The sequence below is a fragment of the Bufo bufo genome, chromosome 6 (genome assembly GCF_905171765.1).
Source record: "Bufo bufo chromosome 6, aBufBuf1.1, whole genome shotgun sequence".
NCBI classification, from domain to species: Eukaryota; Metazoa; Chordata; class Amphibia; order Anura; family Bufonidae; genus Bufo; species Bufo bufo.
In genome coordinates, this window is record NC_053394.1 from 261,907,370 (window position 1) to 261,932,377 (window position 25,008).

Consider the following 25,008-nt stretch of genomic DNA (forward strand, 5'->3'; position numbering starts at 1 on the left):
CTATGTCTTCCACCGCTGGGGAAGGGCTAGGTGGATGCCCTTGGGAAACCCTGCCAGCAGAGTCTTCAAACAGCATAAGAGACTGCTGCATAACTTGAGGCTCAGACAGTTTCCCTGATATGCATGGGGATGATGTGACAGACTGATGGGCTTGGTTTTCATGCGCCATCTGTGCGCTTTCTGCAGAAGACTGGGTGGGAGATAATGTGAACATGCTGGATCCACTGTTGGCCACCCAATTGACTAATGCCTGTACCTGCTCAGGCCTTACCATCCTTAGAACGGCATTGGGCCCCACCAAATATCGCTGTAAATTATGGCGGCTACTGGGACCTGATGTAGTTGGTTCACTAGGACGTGTGGCTGTGGCAGAATGGCCACGTCCTCTCCCAGCACCAGAGGGTCCACTAACACCACCACGACCATGTCCGCGTCCCTTACTAGATGTTTTCCTCATTGTTACCGTTCACCACAATAAGAAAAAAATTATTTGGCCCAATGTATTGAATTCAAATTCAGGCCTTTTTTTACAGGCACCTAACACTATCTGGCTATCTATTTAGGTACCGTATTACACTAATACAGGCACAGCAGTAACGACAGATTTAGCTGAATATAAATTGTAGGCCTAGTATTTAGGCCCTGGATGACAAGTATCCCTTTTACGGACAGAATTAGACTTGGAAATGCACGGTAGCGTGTGAAGTTATCGAGGATGACCCTATCAGCACCTTTAATCTAATATACCCTTTTATGGATAGATTTAAACTTGGCCTGATACAGCAGAAACCACTGATTTAGGGAATTGCTATGTTGGGAATTGTATTTCAACCCAGAACAAAAACTGTGCTTTGGCAGACACTAAATAAATTGACCAGCCACAGCAGTAACAACAGATTTAGCTGAATATAAATTTTAGGCCTATTATTTAGGCGCTGGATGACAGGTATACGTTTACGGACAGAATTAGACTTGGAAATGCACGGTAGCGTGTGAAGTTATTGAGGATGACCCTATCAGCACCTTCAATCTAATATACCCTTTTATGGATAGATTTAAACTTGGCCTGATACAGCAGAAACCACTGATTTAGGGAATTGCTAAGTTGGGAATTGTATTCAACCCAGAACAAAAACTGTGCTTCGGCAGACAGCAGACAGTATTACAATTGGCTAGCCACAGCTGAAACACCAGATTTAGGGTACTGCTATTTTGGCAATTGTATTTTACCCCTCAATAAAATAGCAAGCACAGCCAAGCCTCTGATGTAGGATATATCAAAAAAACAACAACACACTATTGGTAGTTAAAAATGGACTTGGTGGCAGCTTGTGCTGGTGCACCACAAGACACAAAATGGCCGCCGATCACACTAGAAAAAAGTGACTGAAAACGCTCTGGGCAGCCTTAAAACAGTGAGCAATTGAATAGCAGAGGTTGTATGATACACAGTTGTATATCGATCACTTCAGTAAGTAAATCACTGTCTAATCTCGCCCTAACAGCAGCAGCTGCATCCTATCCCTACACTGATCAGAGCAGAGTGACGTGCGGCGCTACGTGATTCCAGCTTAAATAGAGGCTGGGTCACATGCTGCACTGGCCAATCACAGCCATGCCAATAGTAGTCATGGCTGTGATGGCCTGTTGGGACAAGTAGTATGACGCTTGTTGATTGGCTGCTTTGCAGCCTTTCAAAAAGCGCCAAGAAAGTGCCGAACACCGAACCCGAACCTGGACTTTTACGAAAATGTTCGGGTTCGGGTCCGTGTCACGGACACCCCAAAGTTCGAGTTCGCTCATCCCTATTCAGGATATTCATTTGAGGGTGGGTGATTCTCATGTTGAGTTCATTTCTTGCTTTGTTATGAAAGGTTTGCCTGCTCCGATAGTTCTGGGTTTACCATGGTTGATAAAACATAACCCTACCATTGACTGGCAAACAAGACAAATCAGTAATTGGAGTGAATTTTGTATGAACAACTGTCTTAGCGCCTCTATTTCGGAGGTGTCCACTAAGGTGTTGCCTAAGTTTCTTTACAATTTTTCAGATGTATTCTTGAAGGGTGGAGCTCAGGAGTTGCCCCCTCACTGAGAATATGATTTTCCGGTCAATCTTATCCCCGGAGCTAAATTACCAAAATCTCGGTTATATAATCTTTCTCAACCCGAAAGAGTAGCTATGCGGGAGTATATTACAGAGAGTTTGGCAAAGGGACATATTAGACCATCTAAGTCTGCAATCACCGCCGGCGTCTTTTTCGTAAAGAACAAGGACGGATCCCTTAGACCGTGCCTAGATTTCCGGGAACTGAATCTCATTACTGTCCGTGATCCTTATCCCCTTTCCTTGATTCCGGATCTATTTGATCAGATTGTTGGTGCCAAGGGGTTTTCTAAGTTGGATTTAAGAGGAGCTTATAATCTGATCATAATCAGGGAAGGAGATGAATGGAAAACAGCCTTCAATACCCCCGAGGGTCACTTCGAGAACCTAGTCATGCCCTTCAGTTTAACTAATGCTTTAGCAGTCTTTCAGCGCTTTATCAATGACATTTTTAATCATTTGTTGGCGAGGTTCGTTGTTATTTACCTCGATGACATACTAATTTACTCACCCGATATGAAGACTCATCAGGATCATTTGAGACAAGTGTTATTGCTCCTTCAGGAGAATAAATTGTATGCTAAGTTGGAAAAATGTGTGGTTGCAGTTCAGGAGCTGCCGTTTTTGGGGTATTTGCTTTCTGCCTCCGGTTTTCGTATGGATCCCGTAAAGGTCCGTGCGATACTGGAATGGGATCGGTCGGAGAATCAGAAAGCAATGATGCCGTTTTTAGGATTTACTAATTACTACAAAAAATTCATCCTAAATTATTCCACCATTGTCAAACCTTTGACAGATATGACTAGGAAAGGCGCTGACTTCTCTGTCTGGTCGGATGAGGCATTACAGGCTTTTTTTGCTATTAAGAAATGTTTTGCTTCTGCGACCATTCTGATGCAACCTGATGTATCTCAACCCTTCATTGTGGAGGTTGACGCATCAGAAGTGGGAATCGGAGCAGTCTTGTCTCAGGCTTTTTTCTCCAAGAAACTCTCGGCGGCCAAAATATATTATGATGTTGGGAATAGAGAGTTGAGGGCCTTTAAATTGGCCTTTAAAGAGTGGCTTTATTGGCTAGAAGGGGCTACACATCCGATTGCGGTATTTACTGACCATAAGAATCTGGCTTACCTGCAATCTGCAAAGCGTTTAAATCCTAGGCAGGCTAGATGGTCATTGTTTTTTTACCAGGTTCAATTTTGTGGTCACCTATCGCCCTGGGATTAAAAACAAATGTGTTGTCAAGTAGCTTTCCAAGGAAGGGGGGGATATTCGGAGGATCCCGCTCCGATTTTGGCTGATGGGTTGGTGGTTTCCGCTCTTTACCCCGAGCTGGAGACGGAAGTGTTGGGGGCTCAAGAGGAGGCACCTGATTCTTGTCCTCCAGGCAAGTTGTTTGTTCCATCATGATACTGTCCTTGTGGGACATCCTGGAAGTAGATCCACTGTAGATCTTATTTCCTGGAGATTCTGGTGGCCAGGGTTGCGTAAAAGTGTTGAGGGTTATGTAGCAGCTTGTGAGACCTGTGCACGAGCGAAAGTGGCTCACACTCGGCCATCAGGATCTCTTCTTCCTTTGTCCATCCCATCTCATCCTTGGACGCATTTGTCCATGGACCTTATTACTGATTTGCCAAGTTCCTCTGAGAAAACTGTGTTTTTGGTGGTAGTGGACCGCTTCAGCAAGATAGCTTACTTTGTACCAATATCAGGTGTGCCCAATGCAAAAAATCTCGCTCAGGTTTTTATTGATAACATTGTGAAATTACATGGCATCCCCTGATGTGGTGTCTGTTAGGGGGACGCAATTTGTTTCCAGGTTTTGGAGGGCGTTTTGTTCTCGTCTGGATATTCAGTTGTCTTTCTCTTCGGCTTTTCATCCTCAGTTGAATGGTCCAAATGAGCGCACTAAATAAAACCTGGAGACCTATTTGAGGTGTTTTGTCGCTGAGAATCAGGATGAGTGGTCCTCGTTCTTGTCTTTAGCTGAGTTTGCCTTGAATAACCATAGGCAGGAGTCAACTGATAACTCACCATTTTTTGGCGCATATGGTTTTCACCCTCAGTTTGGTACTTTTTCTGGGACCGAATCTTCTGGGATAACGGAAGAGGAGAGATTCTCTTCCTCTTTGTCATCTATCTGGCAGAAGATTCAAGTTAATTTGAAAAAAATGGGTGAAAGATATAAACTGATGGCTGACGAGAGACGTATGACTGGTCCGGACCTGTGTGTGGGTGATTTGGTGTGGTTGTCCACTAAAAACATTACGCTGAAGGTGCCCTCTTGGAAATTGGGTCCAAGATTTATTGATTCTTACAAAATCTCGACCATTGTCAATCCTGTGGCGTTTCATCTGGAACCTCCGCAGGCATTGAAGATCCATAATGTGTTTCACAGGGCCTTGTTGAAGAAATATGTGGAACCTGCGGAACCATCTCCTTTTCCTCCTCCTCCTGTATTGGTTGATGGTAATCTGGAGTTTCAGATCTATAGAATTCTCAACTCACGTGTTCTTCGGGTTCCCTTCAGTACCTGATGCATTGGAGGGGATACGTTCCCAAGGAAATAATGTGGGTTCTGGCTACCGATGTTAATGCTAGCCGCCTTGTCAATGCCTTTAACAGGGCACACCCGGATAAAGTAGGACCTGGGTGTCCGGAGGTCACCAGTAGAGGGGGTGGGGGTACGGTCGCGCCCTGCCCTGTGGGTTTTCTGAGGAAACAGTTTAGGGAAAGTGTTTTGCTAAGAGGTTACCCCTTTGTTCTCTAGCATTTGGGGCCTAGTTAGTTGCCTTGTCGTGTTATGTTTCCTTATCTTACCTACCATGACAGGAGGATTGTATGGATGCATCCTGGACTCACTGGAGCAAGGGCCTGCTGATCTGACCATCTAAAACATTATGGGCGGTGGCCTGCTGCCGCTTTGGAGACTAGTTAACCTGGGGCCGCTGGCACGTCCCCATGACGGCGACGATCCATTCGAATGTCTGGCCTATCAACTTTTGATGTAATTTTCAGCTCAAAACCATTGTAATCTAAGGGTAACAGGGAATCAGTGTTTGATTCCGGAGAGGGAGCTTGAGAAACGGCTACCACATGCAAGGAAGGCAAGCGGGTGGCGCACAAATCACACACTCCCGACTTGTGGAGGTAGTGACGATAAATAACAATACAGGACTCTTAAGATGCCCTGTTATTAGAATGAGTAATGAAAAATTACAGGGAATGTCACTGTGGTATTTTGGATGAGGTAATGTTATACAGGAGAGGCCCTGCTGCCCTTTGTTGACTCTAGATAACGTTTACCTGATCGCACGTCCCTGTGATGTACACGATCCATTTTCATATCTTCCCTATCAAATTTCGATGTTCTTTTATGCGCCTAACATGGTGACCACTGGTAACGGGGATTCATTGTTTGATTTCTGAGAGGGAGCATGATAAATGGCTACGGCTACTACTTTGAAGCAAGGCAGCATGAGTTGCGGGCCTGCAGGTGAGCTGACCCTGTAAAAGATTTTAGGTGTGGGTCTGCTGGTGAGCTGACCCTGTAAAACATTATATGCGAGTGCCTATGGGTGAGCTGACCCTGTAAAACATTATATGCGAGGGCCTGCATGTGAGCTGACCCTGTAAAAGATTTGAGTTGCGGGCCTGCATGTGAGCTGACCCTTTAAAAGATTTCAATTGCTGGCCTGCAGGTGAGCTGACCCAGTAAAAGATTTGAGTTGCGGGCCTGCAGGTGAGCTGACCCTCTAAAAGATTTTAGGTGCGGGCCTGCATGTGAGCTGACCCAGTAAAAGATTTGAATGCAGGCCTGCAGCTGAGCTGACCGTGTAAAAGATTAGAGTTGCGGGCCTGCTGGTGAGCTGACCCTCTAAAAAATTATATGTGAGGGCCTGCTGGTGAGCGGACCATGTAAAAAATTTTATGTGAGGGCCTTCTGGTTAGTGGACCCTCTAAAAAATTAGATGTGAGGGCCTGCTGGTGACCTGACCCTCTAAAATTTTTTTTTCGAAGGCCATTTATGCGAGGGCATTGTAAGTGACGAATAAGCAATGCATGTTGATATGACGGAATAGGAGGAGGAGGATGAAAAAAGGGAGATTCAACCATATACCCTTGTTTGTGGTGGAAGGGGTGCATGGGAATACAGTCAATTAACTACATTAAAAACAACACATGTAAAGTGCCTATTTGTTCATCAGCATTCCTCTGGTGGACTCGAGAAGTCATGGTTAGGGTTGAGCGAACCCGAACTGCAAAGTTCAGGTTTGTACTGAACTTTAGGATTTTTTGCCCCAGATCCGAACCCAAACTTTTCAGTAAAAGTTCGGGTTCGATGTTCGATGAGTTAATGCCACTTTTTGAAAGGCTGCAGTGCAGCCAATCAAAAAGCGTTTAACTCGTGTGCCCTTAGAAGCCATCACAGCCATGCCTACTAATGACATGGCTGTGATTGGTCAGTGCAGCATGTGACCCAGACTCTATATAAGCTGGAGTCACGTAGCGCTGCACGTCACTCTTCTCTGATTAGTGTAGGGATAGGATGCTGCTGCTGTGAGGGAGAGAATAGGAAAGAATCTTTAATCTGAAGTGCTTGTTAACTATCTACCTAGATTTTGTTTTGTGGGTGTAGTGCACAATCTTTTTACCCTGCCCTAAGCCCAGTGACACAGAAAAATAACTTTTATCCATCTTTTGGATAGGTGGGCGGCGGCGGCCATTTTATGCAAGTTCAGTGCACCAGCATAGCATATGTGTATTTGTGACAGTCAAATAGAAGCTTGAAAAACTGCAATTATATTCTGGGTTAAAAAAAATCACCCATTTTTGGCAAGACCCTACATCTATGGCGTTTGCTGCATCTGTAATTGTTAAATACAAGCTTAAAATACTGCAATAATTTTCTGGGTTTAAAAAAGCACCCCTTTTTGCAATACCCTCCATCTGGGGCCTATGCAGCATTAGTCAGTGTGAAATTCAAGCTTGAAATACTGCAATAATTTTCTGGATTTTAAAAAACACCCTTTTTGGGCAAAAGACAAAATTTTACAGCCCTTGCTGCATCTGTCAATGTGAAGTACAAGCGTTAGATACTACTGTCATTTTCTGTTATTAAAAACATCACCCATTTTGGTAAAAAAAATCCTAATTTTGCAGCGTTTGCTGCATCTGACATTGTTAAATACAAGCTTGAAAGACTGCAATTATTTTCTGGGTTTAAAAAAGCACCCCTTTTTTGCAATACCCTCCATCTGGGGCCTATACAGCATTTATCAGTGTGAAATTTAAGCTTGAAATACTGCCATAATTTTCTAGGTTTTAAAAAATGCCCTTTTTTGGGCAAAAGACTAAATTTTACAGCCCTTGTTGCATCTGTCAGTGTGAAATACACGTGTTAGATACTGCTGTTATCTTCTGTTATTAAAAAAACACCCATTTTGGGACAAATACTAAATTTGCAGCCTTTGTCTGTCAGTGTGAAATACATGCGTTAGATATTGCTGTTATCTTCGGTCATTAAAAAAACACTCATTTTGGGCCAAATACTAAGTTTGCGAACTTTGCTGCTTCTGTCAGTGTGAAATACACGCGTTAGATACTGCTGTTATCTTTTGTTATTAAAAAATCACCCATTTTGGGCCAAATACTAAATTTGTGGAGAATGAGGAGAGCGTTGAATAAGTGACGTGGCCCCGGTCGTGGTGCTGCTGGTGGAGCTCCTGTTGCAGGGAGAGGACGTGGTCAATCTGTGCCAGCTACACGCACAAGTGAAACACCTTCCTCAGGTGCGAGTAGGCGACAGACCCATCAGCGTTATTTGGTCGGGCCTAATGTGGCTCTTCGAATGGTGAGGCCAGAACAAGTACAGGCAATAGTAGATTGGGTTGCTGACAGTGCCTCCAGTTCCTTCACATTATCTCCCACCCAGTGTCCTGCTGAAAGATCAGAGTTGACACCTGCAGCCGATGTCCATCAGTCTTTCACCTCACCCCCCTTGAAAATCAGCCAAGCAGTCTGAGTCCCAAGTCATGCATGGAGCAGTCTCTTCTGCTTTTTGATGACTCTGCTAGCAGGGTTTACCAGGGCCATCCATATTGCCCTGCCCCAGAAGTGGAAGAGATTGAGTGCACCGATGCCCAAACACTTATCTTTCAAGATGAGTACATGGGAGGACCACGGCATCACGTCTGGGATGATGATGAAACACAGGTGCCAACTGCTGTGGCTTTCTGCAGTGTGCAGACCGACAAGGAGGGCAGGGGTGAAGACTGAGTGGAAGATGATATGGAGGACGATGAGGTCCTCGACCCCACATGGAATCAAGGTCATGCAAGTGACCTGTGTAGTTCGGAGGAAGAGGCGGCGGTCGCACAGAGCCACCAACACAGCAGAAGAGGGAGCAGGGTGCAAAAGCAGAGCGTCCGTCCCCTAGACAGTACGCTTGCTACTGCCCAACGCAGCAAGGGACCGAGCAAACCAAAGCCAGCTCCAAGGAGTTCCCTGGCATGACAGTTCTTCAGACAATGTGCTGACGACAAGACATGAGTGGTTTGCACGCTGTGCAATCAGAGCCTGAAGCGAGGCATAAACGCTCTCAACCTGAGCACAACCTGCATGACCAGGCATCTAAGTATAAAGCACGAGCTGCAGTGGGGTAGACACCTCAAAAACAAAGAAAGGTCTCTGGCTCCTCCTGCTTCCTCTTCTGCTGCAGTCTCGGCCTCTTCATCCACCTCCGGAGTGACAGTGGCACCTGCCACCCTGCAAACAGAGGATCTGCCAGCAACACCACCACCAGGGCCACCAAGCATCTCCACAATGTCCCACGGAAGTGTTCAGCTCTCTATCTCCCAAACACTTGAGTGGAAGAGGAAGTACCCCCCTACCCACACAAGATCCCTGGCCCTGAATGGCAGCATTTCAAAATTACTGGCCTTTGAAATGCTGTAATTCCATCTGGTGGAGACGGAGAGTTTTAAAAGCCTCATGGCGGTGGCTGTCCCACAGTACGTCGTGCCCAGCCGCCACTACTTTTCCAGGTGAGACGTCCCTTCCCTGCACAACCAAGTGGGGGACTAAATCAGGTGTGCACTGCGCAACGCCATCTGTGGCAAGGTCCACCTAACTACAGATATGTGTACCAGTAAGCACGGTCAGGAACGTTATATCTCCCTAACAGCACACTGGGTAAATGCAGTGGCGGCTGGTCCTGAGGCAGTTAGCAGTTTGGCACATGTCCTTCCACCACCGAGGATTGCAGGGAGCTTCAGTTTGCCTCCTGTTGCCTCTTCCTCCTACTCCGCTTCCTCATCCTCTACTGCCTCCTCATCCAGTCAGCGTAACACCTTCATCACCAACTTCAGCACAGCCATGGGTAAACGACAGCAGGCAGTTTTAAAACTTATCTGTTTGGGGGACAAACCCCACACCGTGCAGGAGCTGTGGACGGGCATGGAACAACAGACCGATGAGTGGTTGGTGCCAGTGAGCCTCAAGCCCGGCCTGGTGGTGTGCGATAATGGGCAAAATCTCGTAGCAGCTCTGGGCCTAGCTGGTTTGACGCACATCCCTTGCCTGGCGCATGTGCTGAATTTGGTGGTGCAGAGGTTCCCCGATATGTCTAAGCTGCTGCAGAAAGTGCAGGCCATCTGTGCACGCTTTCGGCGTTCTCACCCTACTGCTGTTCGCCTGTCAGTGCTGCAGCATATCTTCGGCCTTCCCGCTTACCGCCTCATATGCGACGTGCCCACAAGAAGGAACTCCACCTTGCACATGCTGGCCAGCAGCAGACGATATGGGAGTTTCAGCTGCAGCACGCATGGGTGAGTTGCTCTGCGGAACAGCACGACTTCACCACCAATGACTAGGCCTCCATTCGAGACCTGTGTGCCTTGTTGCGCTGTTTCGAGTACTCCACCAACATGGCCAGTGCTGATGACGCCGTTCTCAGCGTTACTATGCCACTTCTATGCCTCCTTGAAAAAACTCTTTGGGCGATGATGGAAGACAATGTGGCACAGGAGGAGGAGGAGGAAGAGGGATCATTTCATAGGGTTTCAGGCCAGTCATTCACAAGTGGCTCCGAGGGTGGGTTCCTGCCCCACAAACGCCAGGTACACAATTGTCCAGCCAGGACACAGTTCTGGAGGATGACGAGATAGAGGAGGAGGAACCGTGTTCACAGCAGGGTGGCACCCAAACCAGTTCATGGCCATCACTGATGCGTGGTTGGGGGGATACAGAGGAATACAGACGATACACCCCCCACAGAGGACAGCTTTTCGTTGCCTCTGGGCAGCCTGGTACACATGAGCGATTACATGCTGCAGTGTCACCCCAAAGACCGCCGAGTTGCCCACATTCTAACTTGTGCTGATTACTGGGTGGCCACACTGCTGGATCCCCATTATAAGGACAACATTCCGTCACTGGAGCGTGATCGTAAGATGCGCGAGTACAAGCGCACGCTGGTAGACGCGCTGCTGGTGGCATTCCCACCTGACAGCAGGGGCACAGTGGAAGCACAAGGCAAAGGCAGAGGAGGAGGAAGAGGTCGCCAATGCAGCTGGGGCACCCCCAGCACCTCAGAAAGCAGGGTTAGCATGGCCGAAATGTGGAAAAGCTTTGTCAGCACGCCACAGCAACCAGCACCACCAGCTGATATGGAACATCTTAGCAGGAGGCAGCATTTCAAAAACACAGTGGTGGAGCAGTATGTGTGCACACGCCTTCACGTACTGAATGATGGGTCTGCCCCCTTCAACTTCTGGGTCTACAAATTGGGCATATGGCCTGAGCTTGCCCTTTACGCCTTGGAGGTGCTGGCCTGCCCTGCAGCCAGTGTATGGTCTGAACGTTTGTTTAGCACGGCTGGAGGGGGTTATAACATGTTATATTTCCCAATGTTTTTGGGGTGTACCCTAATTTAATCAAAGAAATATAAAAAATAAAATTAAAAAGCAGTGTAGGCTACCTCCTTATCCTCCACCGTCGCTGCCACCTACACAACATTCATCGCCTCCTCAACCTCCTACTCCATATGGACCTCGTCCTCCTAGATCAAGATGATTATTTTTTATTTTAACGTATTTAATGTTATTTGAAGTCATTTCCCTATCCACATTTGTTTGCAGAGCCCTTGCCATGCTCTTAACCACATTTTGCTGCCATTTGCAGCCCTCTAGCCCTTCCCATGAGTTTTTTAGAGCCATTTTAGTGTTCAAATGTTCGGGTTCGGGGTCAAGCACGGGTCTCAAACTCAAACTTTTTTGTGAAGTTCGGCCGAACTCGTTGAACCCAAACATCCAGGTGTCCGCTCAACTCTAGTCATGGTCAATCAGGCCTTTGGTAATTTTTACATGAGTCAACCTGTCAGCATTTTCAGTTGACAGGCGGATATGCTTATCTGTTATAATGCCACCAGCAGCACTAAATACATGCTCAGACAAAACGCTGACGGCAGGGCAGACCAGCACCTCCAAAGCCTAGAGCGCCAGTTCGTGCCACGTGTCCAGCTTGGACATCCAATAGTTGTAAGGCACTGAGGGAACATTGAGGATGATTACACAGTCTGCTATGTACTCCTTCACCATCTTCCAAAATTTTTCTCTCCTTGTGGCAGTAGGCCTCACATCAGGGTGAGGTTGCTGGCGGGGTGTCATGAAACTGTCCCAGGCTTTGGAGAGTGTTGCCCTGCCTCTTTTGGAACTGCTGTGTTTTCCCCTTGTCTCCCCTCCTTGGTTGTCCGAGGAAGTACGGACTCTGCCACCAGCATTGTCAGATGGAAAATTTTGGAGCAATTTTTCAACAAGAATCTTTTGGTATTGCACCATTTTGCTCACCCTCTCCACCAGAGGAATGAGAGATGAGAAGTTCTCTTTGTAGCGGAGGTTAAGAAGGGTGAACAACCAGTAATCCGTGTTGTTTAAAATGGGTATAACGCGCGGGTCGCGGGAAAGGCATCCTAACATGAAGTCAGCGTGTGTGCCAGAGTACCAACAGGCGAGACTTCGCTGTCGTCATCAGGAGGATCACTCCGAAACTCTCCTCATCCTCTTCTTCCTCTTCTGCCCACCCACGCAGAACAGATGGAATTAAACTTCCATGGGTACTACCCTTTGTAGCTGAGGCAACCGTCTCCTGCTCCTCTTCAGCCTCCAATTTGCTGTGACGAACTGAGGATGGTCTGGCTATCATCCTGTGTAATGTCTTCCCCCATTTCCACATCTTCCACATGCACAGCGTCGTCCTTAATTGTGAGCAGTGAGCGTTTGAGAAGACACAGAAGTGGGATGGTGACGCTCATAATAGCGTTATCGCCGCTCACCATCTGTGTTGATTCCTCAAAGTTTCTTAAAACCTCACAGAATCAGACATCCATGCCCACTCCTTGCTTGTGAATAGTGGAAGCTGACTGGAAAGGTGACGACCATGTTGCAGCTGGTATTCCACAACTGCCCTCTGCTGCTCACAAAGCCTGGCCAATATGTAGAACGTGGAGATCCAGCTTGTGCTCACGTCGCACAACAGTCGGTGAGCTGGCAATTTCAAGCGCTGCTGCAGCGTTGACAGACCGGCTGAAGCTGTCGGTGAATTGCAGAAATGGTCACACACGCGGAGGACCTTCACCAGTAGCCCAGACAAATTGGGGTCTGTTTTTAGAATCCGCTGAACCACAAGGTTAAATACGTGGGCAAGGCATGGGATGTGTCTAAGGTTGCCCAGCTTCAAAGCAGCCACCAAGTTACGGCCATTATCAGACACAACCATGCCTGGTTCTAGGTTATGTGGCGAGAGCAACAGCTCAGTCTGGTCTCTTATCCCATGCAACAGCTCTGCGGCAGTGAGCTGTTTGTCCACTAAGCATATCAGCTTCAGCACGGCCTGTTGCCGCTTCCCCACTGCAGTGCTACACTACTTCCAGGAACCGGCTGATGGCTGACTGGTACTGAACGCGGATAATTCGGAGGTGGAAGTGGAGGAGGAGGCGGAGGAGGAGAAGTGGGTATTTGAGCCACTAATGTAGGTGCTGGCGGAAACCCTGATGGAATTGGGGCCCGCAATCCTTGGCGTCGGAAGCACCTGTGCCATCCCAGGGTAAGAGTCGCTCCCGGCCTCCTCAACATTCACCCAGTGTGCCGTCAGGGAAATGTAGCGTCCCTGGTCGAAAGCACTTGTCCATGTGTCCGTGGTTAAGTAGACCTTCCCAGTAACTGCGTTGGTCAGGGCACGTGTGATGTTAAGGGACACATGTTGGTGTAAGGCTGGCATGGCACACCTTGAAAAATAGTGCCGGCTGGGGACTGCATAAAGTGGGATGGCCACCAACATCAGGCTGCGGAAGGCCTCAGTGTCCACAAGCCTAAATGGCAACATTTCCAGGGAAAACAATTTGTAAAGCTGTGCATTTAGTGCTATGGCCAGTGGGTGGGTGGCTGGGTATTTGTGCTTGCGTTCAAATGCCTGGGGTAATGACATTTGGACGCTGTGCTGGGACACGGAAGTGGATGTGGTCGCTGATGGTGCTTGCAAAGGTCCAGGTGCAGGGCGGGAGGCATCCAGGCCTGCGTCTTGGACAGGGGATTGGCCAGCACGTAACACAGGGGAAGAGGAGGCAGTGGTGTGACCCGCAGACACAGATTGTGGACCCAGGCGTTCGGCCCACCTATTAGGATGCTGAGGTTGATAGTAGGGTTGAGCGTACCCGATCTGTAAAGTTTGGGTTCGTACCGAACTTTCGGATTTTTGGACCCTGGACCCGAAACCAAACATTTCAGTAAAAGTTTGGGTTCGGCGATTTCTTGGCGCTTTTTGAAAAGCTGCAGAGCAGCCAATCAACAAGTGTTTAACTCTGTGCCCTTAGAAGCCATCACAGCCATGCCTACTAATGGCATGGCTGTGTTTAGCCAGTGCAGCATGTGATTCAGCCTCTATATAAGCTGGAGTCACGTAGCGCTGCACGTCACTTTGCTGTGCTTAGTGTTGGGATAGGATGCTGCTGCTGTGAGGGAGAAAATAGAAAATAAACTTTACTCAGCGATCTACATAGATTTAGTTGTGTGGGTGCAGTGCACAATCTTTTTATCCGTCTGTTAGTTAGGTGGGCGGCGGCGGCCATTTTATGCAAGCTCAGTGCACTAGCACTGCATATGTGCTTTTGTAACATTGAAATCCAAGCTTGAAATACTGCAATAATAATCTGGGTTTAAAAAAACACCCATTTTTGGCAATATCCTACATCTGGTGCCTTTGCAGCATTAGTCAGTGTGCAATTTAAGCTAGAAATACAGCTATCATTTTCTGGGTTTTAAAAAACACCCTTTTTCGGCAAAATAATAAATTTTACAGCCCTTGTTGCATCTGTACGTTTGAAATTTAAGCGTTATATACTGCTGTCATATTCTGTTAGTAAAAAAAATAACATTTTGGGCAAAATACTTAATTTGCAGCCTTGTCTGCATCTGTCAGTGTGAAATTCAAGCGTTATATACTGCTGTCATATTATGTTATTAAAAAAACACCCTTTTTGGAAAAAGTACTTAATATTGCAGCCTTTGCTGCATCTGTTATTGTTAAAACAAGCTTTAAATACTTCAATAATTTTCTGGGTTTTAAAAAACACCCTTTTTGGGCAAAATACACAATTTTACAGCCCTTGCTGCATCTGTGCGTGTGAAATTCAAGCTTTATATACTGCTGTCATATTCTGTTTTTCAAAAAACACCCTTTTTGGGCAAAATACTTAATATTGCAGCCTTTGCTGCATCTGTGATTGTTAAAAACAAGCTTCAAATACTTTAATAATTTTCTGGCTTTGAAAAAAAAACTATTTTGGGCAATACCCTCCATCTGGGGCCTCGGCCGCATTAGTCAGTGTGCAATTTAAGCTAGAAATACAGCTATAATTTTCTGGGTTTTACAAAACACCAATTTTGGGTAAAATACTTAATTTGCGGCCTTGTCTGCATCTGTCAGTGTGAGATACACACTTTAGATACTGCTGTGCTATTCTGGTATTAAAAAAAACACCTATTTTGGGCAAAATACTTAATTTGCGGCCTTGTCTGCATCTGTACGTGTGAAATTCAAGCGTTATATACTGCTGTCATATTCTGGTATTAAAAAAGAAACACATTTAGGGCAAAAATCTTAATTTTGCAGCCTTGTCTGCATCTGTACGTGTGAGATACACCCTTTAGATACTGTTGTTCTATTCTGCTATTAAAAAAACACCCATTTAGGGCAAAAAGCTTAATTTTGCAGCCTTTGCTGCATCTGTCATTGTAAGATACACCCTTTACATACTGCTGTGCTATTCTGGTATTAGATAAACACCAATTTTGGGCAAAAATCTTAATTCATGGCTTTGTCTGCATCTGTATGTGTGAGATACACGCTTTAAATACTGCTGTGCTATTCTGGTATTAAAAAAACACCCATTTTTGTCAAAAAACGTAATTTTGCAGCCTTTGCTGCATATGTCATTGTGAGATACACCCTTTAGATACTGTTGCTCTATTCTGTTATAAAAAAACACCCATTTTAGGCAAGATCCTAAATTTGAGAAATATGAGGAAAGCGTCAAATAAGAGACGTGGCCCCGGTCGTGGTGCTTCTGGTGGAGCTCCTGTTTCAGGGAGAGGATGTGGTCGATATGTGCCAGCTACACGCACAAGTGAAATACCTTCCTCAGGTGCGAGTAGGCGACAGAACCTTCAGCGGTATTTGGTCAGGCCTAATGCGGCTCTACGAATGGTGAGGCCAGAACAAGTACAGGCGATAGTAGATTGAGTTGCTGACAGTGCCTCCAGTTCCTTCACATTGTCTCTGTGACAAACTCCCCTCTTGTGAGTTTGCCACGAGTACTTGGAGAGGACTACTTGCCAGCCTCTTACCATGTGATTACGGTCCCATGTTGAATGCACCGGTTTTATGCAATAGCCGCATAGTTATATAAGTTCATGTATTTTGCAGTCTTTTGCTACCATGTGGCTAATGGAGTCTTGCCTCTGTCCTTGGGAGATAAGTGGATCACTTCTCAATTGTCTCAAGGACAAAAGACTGTGTAGAACCAGTTTTGGACAGAAAGCCATGAGTACAGCCAGGCCAAAGAGACTTTTACTAACTTTTGAATTCCTGGTCTAATTCTTGCCATTTTGGGATGTGTTAAATGTCTATGTGTATTGTAAGGGTGGGACATTGTGTATTTGAGTAAGTGATGTCTGTCCTATTGTCTCCCCCGTGTATTGGCGATTTCCCTTTGTCCTGAGAGATAATAGAATTACACCTCGGTTGTCTCCAGGACAGAGGACATTGTGTATTGTCCTGCCTGGGATAATAATGTTAACCATTGTGTACCATAATTATATCACAGGCAGAGGGGAGGATGTTATGTGGGTTGTAACCTTTGTGTTATGGGTTAATGTATGTTATTTGTGGGTGTCTCCCTTGCAGGGGATAAAAGAAATGGTATGTTTGAGTGCCTGGGTGCTTCCAGTAAACGTTTTCCAGCATTCAGCTTTGGCTCATGTATGGACTTATAGGACGATACCAGCAATACTGGCGATACCAGCGATACCGGCGATACCAGCGATAATAGCGATTTATTGCTCTGTGGATTATTGGCTGTGCTATTACATGGGAAGAAGGGAATACTAGACGGTGACACAGATGATACCGTCCCAGTCTCCCACCCAGTCTCCTGCTGAAAGATCAGAGATGGCACCCGCAGCTGATGTCCATCAGTCTTTCACCTCAGCCCCTTGCAACTCAGCCAAGCAGTCTGAGCCCCAAGTCATGCAGCAGTCTCTTCAGCTTTTTAATGACTGTTAGCAGGGTTTCCCAGGGCCATCCACCTAGCCCTGCCCCAGAAGTGGAAGAGATTGAGTGCACCGATGCCCAACCACATATCTTTCAAGATGAGTACATGGAAGGACCATCGCAGCACGTCTCGGATGATGACGAAACACAGGTGCCAACTGCTGGGGCTTTCTGCAGTGTGCAGACCGACAAAGAGGGCAGGGGTGAAGACTGGGTGGAAGATTATGTTTAGGACGGTGAGGTCCTCGACCCCACATGGAATCAAGGTCATGCGAGTGACCTGTGTAGTTCGGAGGAAGAGGCGGTGGTCGCAAAGAGCCACCAGCACAGCAGAAGAGGGAGCAGGGTGCAAAAGCGGAGCGGCCATCCCATAGACAGTTCTCCTGCTACTGCCCACTGCAGCAAGGGACCGAGCACACCAATGCCAGCTCCAAGGAGTTCCCTGGCGTGGCAGTTCTTCAGACAATGTGCTGACGACAAGACATGAGTGGTTTGCACGCTGTGCAATCAGAGCCTGAAGCGAGGCATAAACATTCTCAACCTGAGCACAACCTGCATGACCAGGCATCTAAATGCCAAGCATGAGCTGCAGTGGAGTAGACACCTCAAAAACCAAGAAAGATCTCTGGCTCCTCCTGCTTCCTCTTCTGCTGCAGTCTCAACCTCTTCATCCACCTCTGGAGTAACAGTGCCACCTGACACCCCGCAAACAGAGGATCTGCCAGCAACACCACCACCAGGGTCACCAAGCATCTCCACAATATCCCACGGAAGCATTCATGTCACAGTCATTACCGCTGGCTGTGACCTTCTGTCTATGCTCCCGCTGCAGCTCCGTTCCTCTGTATTATTTGTGGTTCTGTATGGGTTAACTCCCCTGTATTCCTATTAGGAGTTAATCCTCTGTCTGCTCCATGGGTGTGGTCCCTCTGCTGCACCCATGGAACCTGTATATAAGGCTGAGGTTTCCTCAGTTCTGTGTCAGCTCTCCTGGTGTGTGTTGTCTGTCCTGTTCCTGGTTTGTACTCTCTCCCATGCTGCTGACCCATGGGATCTGTGTCTGTCTGTCTGTGCTCTGTGAGTTTCCCTACTTGTTCATTTGCGTCCTCTTTCCCGTCTTCCTTCCTGTCTTTCTGTTATCTGTTCTGTCAGTTATGTTTTAGTTACTTTGTGTTTATTCTGATGTCTGTGTTCAGCAAGCCTTTGCAGTAGAGTGGCATGACAAGGCCATGCAGTTTACTACTGGTGGAGCAAGTCCTTCTCTGCTCATTGCCACTCCTGCTCCCTTGCGTGAACTCCTGCTTGTATTATTAGTTGCCCTGTTTTGTATTCATATGTCTGTGTTCAGCAAGCCTTTGCAGCAGAGTGGCATGACAAGGCCATGCAGTTTACTACTGGTGGAGCAAGTCCTTCTCTGCTCATTGCCACTCCTGCTCCCTTGCATGAACTCCTGCTTGTGTTATTATTTGCCCTGTTTTGTATTTACCTGTCTGTTATGTTTGCCTATGTGCCGTCGGTACCTTCTGGTACCTGTTGTCTATTCGCTCCTGCTGTCACTGTCTAGGTCACGCTCCAGAGTGGACCCTGGCAACTTCCTGCGGCTAAGTCTAACCCTACCATCTAGGGCTCTAGTGAAAACCAGGAGTTGCTTAGTTACGCCCCTCTGGAGTATTACTAGACAGTGGCGCAGTGGGGGTTTTCTCCCACTGTGCTGACGGTACATAGAGCTCATGTTTTCTCTGTGCTGCCTTTCATGTTTCTGTTTGTGCAATAAACTCTTATGTGTCTGTACCTGATTTCCGTTTATTACTTGACGACGTGGTGGTCTCTCCTGGGACCTCCCACTCGTGACAATTCAGCTCTCTATCTCCCAAACACTGGAGCGGAAGAGGAAGTACCCCCCCTATCCACCCGCGATTCCTGGCCGTGAATGCCAGCATTTCAAAATTACTGGCCTTTGAAATGCTGTCATACCATCTGGTGGAGAAGGAGAGCTTTAAAAGCCTTATAGCAGTGGCTGTCCCACAGTACGTCATGCCCAGCCGCCACAACTTTTTCAGGCGTGCCATCCCTTCCCTGCACAACCAAGTAGGGGACAAAATCATGTGTGCACGACGCAACGCCATCTGTGGCAAGGTGCACCTCACTACGGATATGTGGACCAGTAAGCATGGTCAGGGACGTTATATCTCCCTAACGGCACACTGGGTAAATGCATTGACGGCTGGGCCTGAGGCGGATAGCAGTTTGTCCTTCCACCACCGAGGATTGCAGGGCGCTTCAGTATTCCTCCTGTTGCTTCCTCCTCCGACTCTGCTTCCTCATCCTTTATCGGCTCCTCATCCGGTCAGCCTAACACCTTCATCACCAACTTCAGCACAGGCAGGGGTAAACGACAGCAGGCAGTTTTAAAACATCAGTTTGGGGTCAAACCCCACACCGTGCAGGAGCTGTGGACGGGCATGGAACAACAGACCGATGAGTGGTTGGTGCCAGTGAGCCTCAAGCCCGGCCTGGTGGTGTGCGATAATGGGTGAAATCTCGTAGCAGCTCTGGGACTAGCCGGTTTGACACACAACCCTTGCCTCGCACATGTGTTGAATTTGGTGGTGCAGAGATTCCTTAAAAATTACCCCGATATGTCTGAGCTGCCTCATAAAGTGCGGGCCTTCTGTGTTCGCTTTCGACGTTCTCACCCTGCTGCTCCTTGCCTGTCAGCGCTAGAGCGTAACTTTGGCCTTCCCGCTCACCGCCTCATATGCGACGTGCCCACAAGGTGGAACTCCACCTTGCACATGCTGGCCAGGTGATAGTGGAGTTTCAGCTGCAGCACGCACGGGTGAGTCACTCTGCGGAACAGCAGCACTTCACCACCAATGACTGGGCCTCCATTCGAGACTTGTGTTCCTTGTTGCACTGTTTCGAGTACTCCACCAACATGGCCAGTGCCGATAACGCCGTTCTCAGCGTTACTATCCCACTTCTATGCCTCCTTGAAAAAACGCTCCTGGCGATGATGGAAGAGGATGTGGCACAGGAGGAGGAGGAAGAGGGATCATTTCATAGGGTTTCCGGCCAGTCATTCACAAGTGGCTCCCAGGGTGAGTTCCTGCACCCACAAACGCCAGGTACACAATTGTTCAGCCAGGACACAGTTCTGGAGGATGACGAGGTGGAGGATGAGGAGAAGGAGATGGAGGAGGAGGAACCATGTTCACAGCAGGGTGGCACCCAGACCAGCTCATGGCCATCACTGATGCGTGGCTGGGGGGATACAGAGGACACAGACGATACACCTCCCACAGAGGACAGCTTTTTGTTACTTCTGGGCAGCCTGGCACACATGAGCGATTACATGCTGCAGTTTCTCCGCAACGACCGCCGAGTTGCCCACATTCTAACTTGTGCTGATTACTGGGTGGCCATGCTGCTGGATCCCTGTTACAAGGACAGCGTACCGTCCTTAATTCCATCACTGGAGCGTGATCGTAAGATGCGTGAGTACAAGCGCACGCTGGTAGATGCGCTGCTGGTGGCATTCCCACCTGCTAATGGGGGCACAGTGGAAGCACAAGGCGAAGGCAGAGGAAGAGGTCGCCAACGCAGCTGGGGCACCGCCAGCACCTCAGAAGGCAGGGTTAGCATGGCCGAAATGTGGAAAAGCTTTGTCAGCACGCCACAACAACCAGCACCACCAGCTGATATGGAACGTCTTAGCAGGAGGCAGCATTTCACCAACATGGTGGAGCAGTATGTGTGCACACGCCTACACGTACTGAATGACGGGTCTGCCCCCTTCAACTTCTGGGTCTTCAAATTGGGCACATGGCCTGAGCTTGCCCTTTACGCCTTGGAGGTGCTGGCCTGCCCTGCAGCCAGTGTAATATCTGAACGTATGTTTAGCACGGCAGGGGGCGTTATCACAGACAAGCGCAGCCGCCTGTACACAGCCAATGTGGACAAGCTCACGTTCATTAAAATGAACCAGGCATGGATCCCACAGGACTTGTCCGTACCTTGTGCAGAATAGACATGTATACCGGCATTAACCAGCCATTGTTATACTACAGCACAATTGCTCATTCTTGTATTTTGGATAATTCACACTCTTTTGGAGTGTACCCTAATAAAAAAATAAAAAATAAAAAATAAAGCCAAAAAACAGTGTTGGCTACTTCGTCCTCCTCCACCTCCGCTTCCACCTACACCGCTACATCCACCGCCTCCTCAAACTCCTACTCCATATGGACCTCCACCTCATAAATCAAGTTGATTTTTTTATTTGTACGTATTTTATTTTATGTAATTTTACTAATTTTTGGGTGAAATTCACCAATTTTTGGGTGTGATATACCACTGCTATACCTTGTAGACATGTAAAAAAATTCACTAATTTGTCTGTTACATTTTCGGGTGAAATTCACCAATTTTTGGGTGTGATATTCCCCTGCTCTACCTAGTAGACAGGTTAATAAATGTCACTAATTTTTCTGTTACATTCTTGGGTGACATTTTAAATTTTTTGCGTGAATAATCCCCTGCTCTGCATAGGTGACAGGAACCGAAATTTTTAAAAATAATCTGTTTTATTGGTGGGTGACATTAACCCATTTCTGGTGATGAAAAACCCCTGCTCTGCATAGGTGACAGGGACTTAAATTTCTAAAATTCGTCCTTAATTGGCCCTTTCTTTCAATCCTTCTGCTTTAATAACTTGTCCCACATTTCCGCTTCATCCCATTGCAGCCATCGACCTCCTTTGGATGAGGTCTCCCTTTCTCGCGCTCCCTCTCCTGCATGGAACCCTGATTCGCCGATAACCGTGATCAACATGGTAGGCTCAGAAAAGAACATCGAAATTTTATAGAGAAGATATCCAAATGGATGGTTGATGTCACAGGGATGTGCGATCAGGCAAAAGTTATCTAGAGTTAACAAAGCGGCAGCAGGGCCTCTCCTGGCTAACGTTTCCGAATCCAAAATACCCCAGTGACATTCCCTATAATTTTTTATTAATCATTCCAATAACACGGCATCTTAAGAGTCCTGTATTGTTATCTATCGTCACTACCTACCCGAGTCGTGAGTGGGTAATTGCCGCGCGCCCCCCCTAACTTGGAAGCTTATGCTTCAATACTTTTTCCCACATTTCTGCTCGATTACATTAAATTTTATCCATTGAGCTCCCTTGGATGTGGTCTCTCTTTCTCACACTCCCTCTCCGGCGTGGAACCCTGATTCGCCGCTAACCGTGATCAACATGGTAGGCGCAGAAAAGAACATCAAAAGTTGATAGAGTAGATATCCAAATGGATTGTGAACATCACGGGGACGTGCGACATTGTGGAGCAGTATTTTTGCACACGCCTACACAAACTGACTGATGGTTCTGCCCCCTGCAACTTCTGGGTCTCCAAATTGGGCACATGGCCTGAGCTTGCCTTTACGCCTTGGAGGTGCTGGCCTGCCCTGCAGCCAGTGTATTGTCTGAACGTGTGTTTAGCATGACTGGAGGGGGTTATCACAGGTTATATTTCCCAATGTTTTGGGGTGTACCCTAATTTAAAAAAAATAAAAATTAAAACCAAAAAGCAGTGTAGGCTACCTCCTCCTCCTCCACCGCCGCTTCCACCTACACCGCCACATCCACCGCCTCCTCAACCTCCTACTCCATATGGACCTCGTCCTCCTAGATCAAGATTATATATATTTTTTTATTATTTATTTAAAGTCATTTCCTGATGTTTTCAAATGTTGCTGGCATTTGCAGCCCTCAAGCCCTTTCCATAACATTTTTACAGCCATTTTAGTGCTCAAAAGTTCAGGTCCCAATTAACTTCAATAGGGTTCGGGTTCGGGGTCAAGTTCGGGTCCCGAACTCGAACTTTATTGTGAAGTTCGGCCGAACCCGTCGAACCTGAACATCCAGGTGTCCGCCGAACTCTCGTTGAGACACATCATGTTGCATCAGAATGGGAGCAGAAGCAAAACATTTTTTAATAGCAGAAAAAGCCTGTAATGCCTCATCCGACCAGACAGAGAAGTCAGCACCCTTCCTAGTCATATCTGTCAAAGGTTTGACAATGGTGGAATAATTCAGGATGAATTTTCTGTAGTAATTAGCAAATCCTAAAAACCGCATCCTTGTTTTCTGATTCTCCGGCTGGTCCCATTCCAGTACCGCACATATCTTTTCGGGATCCATAAGAAAACCGGAGGCAGAAAGCAAATACCCCAAAAACGGCAGGGCCTGAACCACAAACACACATTTTTACAACTTAGCATACAATTTATTCTCCCGAAGGATCAATAACACTTGTCTCAAATGATCCTGATGAGTCTTCATATCCAGTGAGTAAATTAGTATGTCATCGAGGTAAATAACAACAAACCTCCCCACCAAATGATGAAAAATGTAATTGATAAAGCGCTGAAAGATTGCTGGAGCATTACTTAAACCAAAGGGCATGACTAGGTTCTCTAAGTGACCCTTGGGGCTATTGAAGGCCGTTTTCCATTGATCTCTTTCCCTGATTCTGATCAGATTATAAGCTCCTCTTAAATCCAACTTAGAAAGCACCTTGGCACCAACAATCTGATCAAATAGATCTGGAATCAAGGGAAGGGGATAAGGATCACGGACAGTAATGAAATACAGTTCCTGGAAATCTAGGCACGGTCTAAGGGATCCGTCCTTCTTTGCAAAAAAGACGCCAGCAGTGATAGGAGACTTAGATGGTATAATATGTCCCTTTGCCAAACTCTCGGCAATATACTCCCACATAGCTACTCTTTCGGGTTGAAAAAGATTATATAACCGAGATTTTGGCAATTTTCCTCTGGGGATAAGATTGACCGACAATCATACTCTCGGTGAGGGGGCAACTCCTGAGCTCCACCCTCCGAGAATATGTCAAATAAATCGGAAAGAAACTGAGGCAACACCTTAGTGGACACCCCCAAAATAGAGGCACTAAGAGTGTTCATACAAAATTCACTCCAATTACTGATTTGTATTGTTTGCCAGTCAATGGTAGGGTTATGTTTTATCAACCATGGTAGATAAAGAACCATCGGAGCAGGCAAACCTTTCATAACAATGCAAGAAATGAACTCAACATGAGAATCACCCACCCTCAAATGAATATCCTGAACAATATGAGTTAGACATCTTTGCGAGAGAGGGGCAGACTCTATAGCAAACACTGGTATCTCTTTGCTTAATGCGCTAGTTTTAAAACCATGACTCTGAAGAAATTGAAAATCAATAAGATTAACCCCTGCTCCACTGTCAACAAATACCTTTAACTCAAAATTTCCAGAGTCTAGCGCCACCATGGCAGGCAGAAGGTGTCAGGTACTAAAGGTAGGATACGAATATGCCTGCTCTGACTCCCCATACACACTACCAAGAGTAAGGGAGTTTTCTTGACCACAGAAGTAACACAGTCTATTCAGCTTCCTCAAATTCCTATTACCAGAGCAAGAAGTAACCTGACCCTATTGCATAGGCTCCTCTCCAGCCCCTAATTCAAGTGTCATAGGACCCCGAGGGACAGGAGGAACTGATTCCCCACAATACAGCACCCCCTGCCCGAGGGGAACCTTGCACCTCTCCCTAAGACATCTTTCAATCCGTACGGCCAAAGACATGGCCGCCTCCAAAGAATCAGGTTTTTCATGAAATGCAAGGGAATCTTTTAATCTCTCAGATAGCCCCTGACAGAACTGACTACGGAGTACAGGATCATTCCACTCCGAGTCAGTCGCCCTAAATTCAGCACAATATGACTCAGCTGTATGTTCTCCCTGGCACAAGCTGATCAATTTAGATTCAGCCATAGAGACCCGGTCTGGGTCATCATAAATCAGGCCCAGGGCTCCGAAAAATTCATCCACCGACCGGAGAGACTGTGAACCGGTCGGCAGAGAAAAAGCCCAAGACTGAGCGTCACCTTATAGCAGAGAAATAATAATCCCTACTCTTTGGTTTTCGTCTCCAGATGAAATCGGGCGCAGACGAAAATACAATTTACAGGACTCCCTGAACCGAACAACGTTATCACTTCCCCCTG